Source organism: Crinia signifera, chromosome 9 (assembly GCF_055691185.1).
Source record: "Crinia signifera chromosome 9, ASM5569118v1, whole genome shotgun sequence".
In the NCBI taxonomy this organism is placed as follows: Eukaryota; Metazoa; Chordata; class Amphibia; order Anura; family Myobatrachidae; genus Crinia; species Crinia signifera.
The window spans coordinates 148,105,761-148,118,082 of NC_139225.1; the positions used below are offsets into that span (position 1 = coordinate 148,105,761).

General features: G+C 41.1%; 1 protein-coding gene across 6 annotated transcripts in view; it reads right to left on the reverse strand.

Annotated features, from left to right (window-relative positions):
• LOC146036278 (class I histocompatibility antigen, F10 alpha chain-like) overlaps nt 1-12,322 on the reverse strand; it is a 125,620-nt gene that overhangs the window by 15,950 nt on the left and 97,348 nt on the right. The window lies entirely within an intron of this gene.

The following is a 12,322-nucleotide window of genomic DNA, read 5'->3' on the forward strand; positions in this document are numbered from 1 at the left end:
GTTACATAGAATCAGATAGTTTATGGGGGGGCATGTTGGGATATAAAGTAGGCAGGTGTCCCTGGTGAATACCTCTGCACCCCTGGTTTGGAGTTCAGACAACACCCACGTAGGTTGGTATGAGCACAATCACTATATACAACCAGCTACGCTCCCAGCAGAACAGTCTCCAGCCATTCCAACTGCATGACCAAAGGTAGATCCACAAAAAACAGTCCTTGTGACACTGCACATTGCAGGAACAGGCTAAGATCCTGCCCAGATCGTATTGAATATGTGATCGATCGTAAATGGGCCCCTAAGTCCAAGTTACTGGGTAGATTCAGAAAATTATGTTACACATTCTGACATTAAGTGCCAAAGCAACTGAACCAAGGAAATCATTCTCTGTGAAGGAATGAGATTTCATTTGGGAATACTTCAGGATCCAACCATAAGCCTTCAAGGTGACCACTACCACCCGCAGATGTTTTAGCAGCAAGACTTCCAAAAGGTGGCTTTATCAGAAAGTGGTTCAAATAAGGGATGAAGGGGATTCTTCTACACCTCACCAATAATACTATGTGGGCTGTTCCCTTTGAAACCCCCCATAACACCTGGAACTAAAAATGAAGATCTCTCACTTCAAAGCAGAAGTTGGGGATATCCTTTCTAGATTGGAATATGAAGATATGCCTCCTCTTTATCTATTGATGCTAAGTATTCCCAGCCATCCACTGTACTGCTAACCTCAATATTCCTGAATTCTGTAAAAAAAAATCAATGGAGATTTAGTTGCTTTACATTCAGAATCGGCTTGCTTACTGGGATGACAAAGTAAATCCAGAGCCCTTGCTAGCTTAAAGGAACCAGAACAATAATTCCAGAATCTAAAGGCCTATACATACTAGGCGGTTTTGTCGAGTGTGTATTCCGAGTGATGATGTAAAAATTTCTGGCCGATAAATCACTCACGGCATTAAGACTGACCAATTTTCACCCGACCCAGCAATTTTTCACAGGGGGAAAGGAGGAAAGTGGTTTGGCCGGTGATGATCGCCTAGTGTGTATTTGTCTTAAGAATGTACCACAGCCTAAAAGGCCATCCTTCTGGCTGGATTGTGATGCAGAAGAGTGTGAAAAGTCTCCTGGTTTTGGACCCTGCTAAGTGCAGCATGTATAATGTATTCTCAGGACATCATGATGCTCACGCAAAGGTCTGTGAAGGATTGCATCTAGATCCCCCCCATAATCTGAGCAAGTCTGCCCCAACCACCCAAGAGGAATCGAAAAAGGACGGAGATACAGTATACCTCTGCCAGGGAAGCAAAAGTAACAACATGGAGGCATTGAGATCAGAAGATACAGGCTTTCCCTCCAGTAGCCAGAGTTATAATTTAAGTAAGTTCAGGACTAAAGAAGAATTCCACTTCAAAAGTAAACTTTGACTCTGGGTCAGTGTCAAATGATCTCAGTCAAATACTGTAGATCTTCTGGCAGACATGGCCAAGCCAGAGATGTGACTATAGAAAAGCAACATCTAGAGAAGCCTCTCCAATTCCAATATACAGTAAGCATGCACATCACAAAGCTGCTTGATCAAAGCAAGGAGCTCTAAAGCATCTACTTCTGCCTGTATTCTTGAAGCCAGCTGTTCCGTCCAGGACTCTATGGTCTTGTTAACCGAGGCATTGGCCAAGATGGGATAAAGAGAAGAAAAAGTGCTAGCAGAAGGAAATGGTGATGGTCTGCACCATAGGAATGGTTGTGGCTTTATCTACCATAACTATAGCAGCCTCCACATGAGGTAGAGCTTCCCAAACTGAGTCCTCATCCTTAAAAAGGGTGAAGGATCCTCTAGGGAACCTGAAACTTCCTATCTGACTTGAGATCAGCCTCCAACAAGAGATCAGAGAAATGGATAATTACTTCTTCTTATGGTTAAACAAGGAAGAACTAGACTCAGGAACTTCTGTATCAATTGGGTCACAGACACTAATGCTGGAAGATGCATCCTCCACCAATCCTGATGCATCCTTCCAAAAAGATCCATTAATTCACTTTCCTCTTGTGAGGAACCTACAGAATCAGACTCCAGGTAAACATCTGCCACAACTGCTACTTATAACTGCTGAGGATGACAGAACCCTACCCATAGATACAGGCATGTTAGAAAGGCACTTTCCGTTATTACAGGCCTGTAATGGCTCAGCAGAAGGATCATATAGAAGCTGAGGGACCTTCTGGGCACAAGGATAACAAGTGTCACCTCTATCCTTAACCCTTAACATTTCTGCAATGGCTTGAGCCATGGACTTCCAGCCATTCCGCTAGTACCGATTCATCCATTGAATACCGGTACCCGGCTTACACCTTACAAACTGTACACAAAAACAAAGAGAAAAGATGACTCTCTTTTTGGGGCACTCTTTAAATATTTTTTATAATCTACTGATATATGTATTATAGCATTATAATTGACAGCTTAATTACGTCTGGGTACACAAATATTGCCAGCTAAACACTTGACCACGTGTCAAAAAAATGTATAAATGTATCAGCAGGGATATTTGATGTTTCTCAGATTGCGGGTTAACACAACCCTATGAGACATTCATAATCCCCGGCTGAATTTTATGTGCAAGGGGTACAAATCATAAAGGTAAAACGATTTTTTTGAAATTTTCTGATGCAATTAAAAAGCTTGACGAAATCTTAACATGCTTGCGCTTATTCTGATGGGGTACCTATGTTCATGACCCTCTTAGATAGAGACACTCATATAGTCATGTATAGGGACATCTGGAGAGTCAAAAAATGAAGTAAAGATAAATGCAGCTCACCAATAGATTTCCCTTGGTGGGCCTTTTATACTCAGCCGTGTGTCCGAAGGACAGTGAACGGAGCTGAGAGGTTTACCTCCAATTGTCGGGGTCTCTATTGGATGAGTGAAGAAAGATATGGGGATCTGCTGTTGCTGACAGAACCCAGTGGCACCCCTGTTAGTTTACCCAGTGCAAGGGTACTCTCTCTGGGACCGGCAGCAATGAGAGTCCCCTAATTCAAAGAGAAGAGAAGAGGACAGTATTATTCTGCTGGGTTTAATTAATATTTTCCATAACCACAAAAGATTTTGTCCCCTTTAAATCTCAATGCCAAATATTCTAAACAAAGGCTTAATATTCTAGTGATCTCTACTTATGATGTGGATGTTTTTATAATATCATAATTCTGACAAACTTAAGTTATTCAGGTTATACCAGTAGTGTCTCCCTGATACTCCTGAAGGGAGTAGTCTGGCGGCAATTTGAAAAGGTTTTTTTATATATATATTTTTTCCAAACACGCAATCTCACCATATCCTCAAAATTGCTCAGTGTGTATACTAAGTCTTGGCGAGTAGGTCATGCAAGCCTGGGATACACAGACAAGATTTGCATATGTTTAGAAATAAGGTTGGCAAGTCGGCAGAAATATACTGCCTTTTCTAATGATCTGATTAATTTCCAAAAATATATAAACACACCTTATTCACAAAATTTAAAAAATTGACATCAGTGGCACGTCATTTCCATCATGTACATAACAACTCATTCACAGGCACAAAAGTATTTGGCCTGGAGAAAGTGAAATTAGGCATCAGAGGTGGGGACCTACAGAGAACCCTACTACAGAAAGAAAGTGAATGGACATTCAGATTAAATGCATTGGCTCCGCAAGGCTTAAATGAGTATATAAACTATCAGGTTTTTATCTGAGGCCAAAACTACAATATAGAGGGACCGTTTTCCGGATCATAAGAACATCAGACCAATGAGAACCTCAAAACACATATATCAACATCCTCTTCTTTTTCCTCTTGTTTTATTAATTTTATTTTTGTTTATTTATTATTACCTTCTACTCTCCGCTTCCCCCCTGGTCCCCTCCCCTTCCCTCTTCCCCCTTCTGTCTTCCTGCTGGCATAACCGATATTTATATAATGATTAGTATACCAGCTAACTACAATCAAAATAAGGAATGATGCCAATTAAATTAATTTATGATAGTGACTTGAGCTAGGATAATCAAACCTTTGTTATCTATTTGTAAGAAATATCTCGTATGTCAGACAAGACATGGCTATACGAAAAAAACATGTATAAACAATCTGGTAGCAGAATAACATCAATATATAAAAAATAAAAAGGAAAGAACAAAAAAGGAACCAGTGTTCATAGATAGAATTTCCTCCTGCTTAAATTTAATATATTCTTTCACCACATCTTTTTCACGTTTTTTTTAATAGTATTTAAAAAAAAATTTGCACGTCATTTTTTGGTTTGTACAGCACTAACGTTCTCCAACTCATCCACATGATCACATAACTGTGATATAAAAATCACAATTAGGTGAGAACTAATATGGATCCACGTACACAATTATGCAGTAATAAGCATTTTCAACCACTTAGCTATAAATGTCACTTATCTTATATTTATTTTACAATAATTTTTATTATAACACAATTAAGGGTGTCAGTAGCGTAACTATAGCTCCGCAGCCCCCGCGGTAGCGGGGGGGGGGGGGGCGCAGAGAAATTGGGGGTGCCGCCGGGGGGGCTGCGGGGCTATAGTTACCCGCGGTCTGCGTCTCGCCCGGCTCTCTGTCGGGACTTTCCTGACGTCACGGTCCCGGCCGGCTCCTGCTGCAATGAAAACTGACAATTAGAGAATGGCTGCCCCCATACTGCAGACAGTTTTCTGTCTGCAGTATGGGGGCAGCCATTTTCTAAAAATCCGTTTTAATTGTAGCAGCAGGAGCCGTCCGGGACCATGACGTCAGGAAGGTCCAGACAGAGAGCCGGGCGAAACGCAGACCGCGGGTAAGAAGGGGGGGCAGGTTAGGTGCGGCGGGGGGGCCCCCCCCACGTGCAGCGGGGGGGGGCGCTAAATATTTAGTTACGCCCCTGAAGGGTGTATTCCTTCTGTCTTCTTTATTTCGTATTCACAAATATCATGCACATATATATTTCACCATTAAATATTATTAAACATATATTAAAAAACCATTTCATATTTATCTAATATTTATATTATTTTTATTTATATTAATATAATAATTTGTTATATTCTTTCTCAAGAGGAATAAATCAAATAATCTTAGAATAAGTGCAGAACTATCTGACAGTAATATAGCCATATAATTATATAAATGGTTATAAATAAGCTATAACAGAACACAGCAAGAACATACGTAACTACCGATTTAGCGTATAGTAGAGATTAGCTTACACATAAACCTGTGGGGATAATGTCATTTCCTCAGAAACAGGTATAGACTACGACAACACAAGCAATTGTGAACAACTTTGGAGGTAACTAAGCAACGTCGCTCGGGGAAGATGCTTAGGCACGTAGGGACCCAGGGAAGCTTAAAATTAGAGAACGTCAAGGCGTCTTGACGTATACTGACGCACACAGGGAACAGGGAAACAGCGAGCCGGTCCCACGTGGGGGAGGCAGCCAGAGAAATAATAACCCAATCAGGAGAAATACGATCTCCTACGTCACAGATGAAGCGCCAACATAGCGCTATAAAATACAGTCCAGCGGCAGCGATACCACGTGGGTGAACAAGCCTCGGTATTCAAGGCAAAACGCGCGTCCATCACGCATATGCTTATTCTCTGATGGGACCTAACATATGGATTGGGACGGAGGAGACCATATAACAGAGTCATCAAAAGGCTAAGTGATTCTCCTTTGTGTGCATGATTAGTAAAATGTTTCTCTGAAATTGGCAACTTTGTTTTCAGATAGACTGTATCTATGTTTGGGTATTTCAGGCTAGTATAACTGAGCCGTCAATATCCAGTCTATATGCTAAAATGTCTCTCTCTGATTTTCACATGTATTGATACATACTTGGCGGTATCTTCCTACTGATCTGGCAACATTATTTCTAAATAGATGGAATTCCTATCCATGTATCCTAGGCTTGTACAATCAAGCCGTTAACACTTGGCACACACACAAGGCGATTTTGTGAATAAGGTGTGTTTATATATTTTTGGAAATTAATCAGATCATTAGAAAAGGCAGTATATTTCTGCCGACTTGCCAACCTTATTTCTAAACATATGCAAATCTTGTCTGTGTATCCCAGGCTTGCATGACCTACTCGCCAAGACTTAGTATACACACTGAGCAATTTTGAGGATATGGTGAGATTGCGTGTTTGGAAAAAATATATATATAAAAAAACCTTTTCAAATTGCCGCCAGACTACTCCCTTCAGGAGTATCAGGGAGACACTACTGGTATAACCTGAATAACTTAAGTTTGTCAGAATTATGATATTATAAAAACATGCACATCATAAGTAGAGATCACTAGAATATTAAGCCTTTGTTTAGAATATTTGGCATTGAGATTTAAAGGGGACAAAATCTTTTGTGGTTATGGAAAATATTAATTAAACCCAGCAGAATAATACTGTCCTCTTCTCTTCTCTTTGAATTAGGGGACTCTCATTGCTGCCGGTCCCAGAGAGAGTACCCTTGCACTGGGTAAACTAACAGGGGTGCCACTGGGTTCTGTCAGCAACAGCAGATCCCCATATCTTTCTTCACTCATCCAATAGAGACCCCGACAATTGGAGGTAAACCTCTCAGCTCCGTTCACTGTCCTTCGGACACACGGCTGAGTATAAAAGGCCCACCAAGGGAAATCTATTGGTGAGCTGCATTTATCTTTATCTTTACTTCATTTTTTGACTCTCCAGATGTCCCTATACATGACTATATGAATGTCTCTATCTAAGAGGGTCATGAAAATAGGTACCCCATCAGAATAAGCGCAAGCATGTTAAGATTTCGTCAAGCTTTTTAATTGCATCAGAAAATTACAAAAAAATCGTTTTACCTTTATGATTTGTACCACTTGCACATAAAATTCAGCCGGGGATTATGAATGTCTCATAGGGTTGTGTTAACCCGCAATCTGAGAAACATCAAATATCCCTGCTGATACATTTATACATTTTTTTTGACACGTGGTCAAGTGTTTAGCTGGCAATATTTGTGTAATCAGACGTAATTAAGCTGTCAATTATAATGCTATAATACATATATCAGTAGATTATAAAAAATATTTAAAGAGTGCCCCAAAAAGAGAGTCATCTTTTCTCTTTGTTTTTGTGTACAGTATACCCATGACTCTTGGGAGCACCACCAATCAATAATATATACATTTGTGTATGATAAATGAATTTATACATTGGTTTCAAATTGTTACAGTAACATTTTCAGTCAGTGCGAGAATCTTTTTCCCTTCCCCCCCTCCCCCCCCCCTCCTCCCTCTTTTTCCCTTTTTAAGACCTTACAAACTGTGCAGGGTACTCCGGGTTCTGTATGACCCTTGGAAAAATGTTGTTCCAGATTTGGAACATAAATAATATACACAATGCTTTGGAAGCCTTTTCTGTTTTCCTGTCATGTTATGTAAAATCAGACACAGAAAATAACAATAAACCTGCCTAACTATCATCTAATGAATGACTAGTGTAGGCAATAAAGCTGAAACTAACTAAACAACTAAATACTGCCTAGAATCCTAATAGCAGAAGAAGCAGATGGTAAGAATGATGTAGCGATGCTGAAATGCGATAATATTTCGCCCAGATCGCATTGTAAATGCGATCATTGTTAAATGGGCCCCAAATAAACAAAACAATCCACTGGAGAGAATATTTAGGTTTAAGAACTGTAATAAGTTTTCGGTACTTGTGTAATATCTGGGCGCCCGATTTTTTTTATTGTATTGCATCGCATCGCATGCAGTATAGTCACATACAATTCATGCGATGCGATTTTTCATTGTAAAGACCCGATTTTTAATTGTGTAGTCACCCATGGGTGATTTCATACCCCCACTATCAAACTACGCATGGAGTTGATGTTATATAGTGTGGCGAGCACAGCTAGCCACCGAGCCCGAAGCGTGGCGAGCGCAGCGAGCCCAGTGAGGGGACGCTGAATACATGTAAAGTAATACGCGTCTGCTCACCACGCTTCGGGCACAGTGGCTCGCTGCGCTCGCCACACTATATAAAATCAACTCCATGCGTAATTGGATAGTTGACTATACAATAAAAAATCGCATCGCATACCTTAAGTAGTGGCATGAGATGAAAAAATCGGGCGCCCAGATAATACACAAGTACCAAGTTTTCTTTCATCAGAGTTATGAAATCTTGAAGAAAGCTTCTCACAGCTCTGAAACGTTGAGATTCTAATCAGGAGATTGTCGTGTTTATTCACCAAATCCTCCAGAGTGACAGCTTTCTAATGTGTTATTTGTATCCATTACCCTGTGTTAAGTAATAGTAAGGCACCAGCCACCAATGCAGTGCCGCCTTATTTGTATATCTGTGTGTCAACAATGATCAGCAAGTTGTTGTTATTATTACTGTAGTATTAGTTTCTTTTATAGCGCAGCATATTCCGTGTGCTTTTCAATTAGAACAATAGAGGTAGGAAGGCCCGGCTCACAGGCTTACTCTCTATATGGATATAGGTGCTACCTGTTCCAGAATAGTCCAGCCAGATTGCAGAGGCTCTGGCTGGGCTGTATGAAATGGTCACCATGTAATGTCAGGAGGATGTGAAAGTGAAGAAAGACCAAAAATGCGAGGTTATGTGTGGATTGTACAGAGGGGATGTAATTATATAGGGAGGCATTGAAGGTTATGTGGGTGGATATGGAAGTTGATAAGCTGACTAAGGAGGTGAGCTATCAGAGAACATTGGAAGGTTGGAGACTAGAAGAGAGCCATGTTGAGCGTGGGAGGGAATTCCAGAGCACAAAAAAGTCCTGTAAGTGAGAGCAAGTAATGCATGTGGATGAGACGCAGATCTTGTGCAGAGCGAAGATGTTGGGTAGGGAGATACTTTGAGATGAGTGAAGATATGCACCATTTTTTTCAGATCCTATCAATCTTGTCCATAATATGGGAAATGGGATCTTGTGCACTAATAGTAAAAGTTGTTGGCGTTAAAGAGCCACACACACTGGGCGATTTTGAGCTGAAAGCAGCTGTTTCACTGTTTGAGCTGCTTTCAGTTCAAAAGCCGCACAGTGTGCATGCTCCCGCACCATCGTTCATGCTATGGAAAGCCATCCAGCGATTTTAGCGATCATCGCTGTGAATGCAAAATTGCCCAGTGTGTATGCACCATAAGAGTCTAGACTGGTCTATATGTGAGGGAGTTACATGGAATACAACTTACCCAGTGATGTTCTACTTTATATGAGATGTTATAGGTATCCTGTGAAGGTAGAGTGCCATGGTTGACATCTAAGGTTACATGGAGTGTGATGAGTAGCTGGAGCCACTAGGAGTGCTATTTCTGTGTGATACAGATGTCACAGGAGAGGTGAATGTAGAAATCGGTGAGAAGATTTGTTGCAGAGCTGGATAGTTGGAAATAGGGTTAGGAATGGAGTCTGCGCTGGATCCTTCCCTTAGTCCCAATCCATCAATAGAGTGATGGGATAGTAGTCAGAGGACAAATTGATGTACAGTATGGTACCCAATCTTATTTTGTGTCACCAGATTGGTAAGTGGTTACAAGTGGGTGGTGCTCCCCAGAGTCAGATATTTAAATTGACAAGTAAGGAAAGAAAAAGAAGACTGTTTGTTCGGGGCATTCGTTGAAATACAATAATGTACTTTTATTGGTCAATTGAAATACACAAACAACATAAAGACATCCACCTATGTGTTAATGGTACACAATGAGTTTTTTTTTAAAATGTATTAGAGCTGGATAGAAGCTGGATAGTAGCTCTACAGCTAATAGCGTTAATCTCTCTGCGGGATGAGGAGGCTTGGGGCACTTTAATGACAGAGTTTGATGTAATAGAGAGCTTTCAGGTGATAAGGTTGTGATCAAAGAGGGAAAGGAGAGTAATGGGCCCCATACATCAGCAATCACAATTTATGGATTTCCAGATCCAGGGATTTTTTGGCCAGATAAATGGATTTTACAATCTATCTGACTTTGCCCACACATTACAGATTTATTTCAGTGATCGGCAGATTTTTCCATCTAAAGATTGCATCTTCATATCTGGAAATTGCCCAATCGGTTGTCATTTCAGCCGTTCATAATGTAAATAGATGAAGAAGACTAATTGGGAATGCCCACACATATAAAAAAGATCTGCAGATAATACCAGATTATTAAACATGTTTATAAATTTGATTAAGCAATCGATTGGCGATTTTGATTGGGATTGCCAAAAGGGGGAGCCCACACATCTAAAATTAATTGTGGCAATCATCTCCATATCTGAAAATTGTCACAATTAATTGCTGATGTATGGGGCCCTTAAGTAAATGTAAAAACTGCGCATAGGGGGTCATTCAGACCTGATACCAAAGCTGCTTTTTTCAGATAAGGGTGGGGTCACTGTTGTGTGTTGAAACTGAAATCTAAATTGCAGTGTAAAAATAAAGCAGCCAGTATTTACCCTGCACAGAATAACTTACTCCAAACCTAACTCTGCACATCTTCCCCACCTGTAGCGCAGCCTGATTTTATCCATTTGAGTAAAAAAGCAGCTTTGTGATCAGGTCCGAATGACCCCCATAGTCTGGTGAATACAAGATCAAGGCTGCTTCCCTCATGATGAGCATTGGAGTCAGTCCATTGGGAGTGTCATATAGAGGAGGTTGGAGAGAGTAGTTGGAGGCATGGGGAGATTAGGGACTGGTAATAGGGGTATTGAAATTGCCCATATGATCATGGGGAAGTCAGTGGATAAGAAGTAGTTACATAGTTACATAGTAGTTAAGGCTGAAAAAAGACTTGCGTTTTTATGTAGCAAATTCTGATATTTTATTTTAAAGACAGATTGTTTTTCTTAATTGTACTCCTGGATGTTTTTAATCAATAAATGTTTGTCCAACCTTATTTTAAATTTTTTTATTGTGTCTGCCCACACAACCTCACCAGGGAGAGAGTTCCACAGTTTAGTTGCCCTGCCCGTGAAAATTTTTTTCCTTCTAAAAGGTGCCCATACACGGTTCGTTTATCGGATCTGTTTTGTGCTAAATCGCATCGCATCGCATGCCTTGTGCATGCAATGTGATGCGATGAAAAGCAAGTACAAAAAGTATGTGCAGCACATACTTTTTGTACTGTACGATGAGATGCCGCGGGAGCGCATCTCAAAGTACAAAACGGATCCGCCGCAAACGGACTGTGTATGGGGACCTTAAGGGAACAAAATCTTTTCTCTTCTAATCTAAACTCATGCCCACGTGTCCTAGAGTCCTTCCTTGTAGTAAAAAGTGCACTGGACAGTTCCTTATATTGTCCCCTGATATATTTGTACATGTTGAGCATGTCCCCCCTTTAACGTCTCATCTCTAGCGTAAAAAATCCCAATTTGTTCAATCTGACCTCGTAGCTTAAATTCTCCATTCCCCTAATAAGCTTTGTTGCTCTTCTTTTGATTCTTTCCAGTTCTATGATGTTCTTTTTATAGTGCAGGGACCAGAAATGTACTCCATATTCAAGATGTGGTCTAACCAATGCTTTGTACAGTGGCGTAATTACTTTTGAGTCCCTAGTCTCCATGCCCAGGGGCGTAACTAGACCTTTCTGGGCCCCATAGCAAAATTTAGAATGGGGCCCCCCTCATTATTGCAGATATGCTTCCGAGCAGTGTACAAAATGGGAATTTAGAAGTGGGGAAATGGAAATAGGATCATCCTAGGTATCCCTTTTACATGCTCTCCTTTGTGTCTGGTCACATGTGTCTCTCTCCTTTAATAACTCATATACAACTCTCTCCCTACCACCCTTTCAGCCCCTTCTTCCCTCTCAACTCCTCCACTTCTCACTAAATACCTCCACCCCTTCACCCCCTACTCAAGTCTTCCTCTCTAACCCCTAGTCTTATCCTCAGTGCTTTTTTCACCCACTTCTTTTGAAATAGTGTTCAGTGCCAGGACAAATACACACTGCATTGCACAATGTCACAGTCACTGTCACACATGGCACGCACCAACTGTCACACAGGTCCCCAGCGTTGTATCCAGACACATCTTGATGAAGCTATGCAGATGTCAGGGTGGCCGGGGTCTCTAAGCGCGGCTCCGCTCCTCTGTGTGAGAGCCGGCCATCACTGCTACATCAGGGGGGGGTGGATATCGCACCGGGTTCCAGTGCTGCTGGTGCAGTTGAACTAAATGGGGAACGGCGCGTGTGGGAAGTGAGACTATGCCCCGCCCACTTCCAGCGCTGCTTCTGTTCTAATCTACACTACAGAATCCGATTACTCTGCAGCGC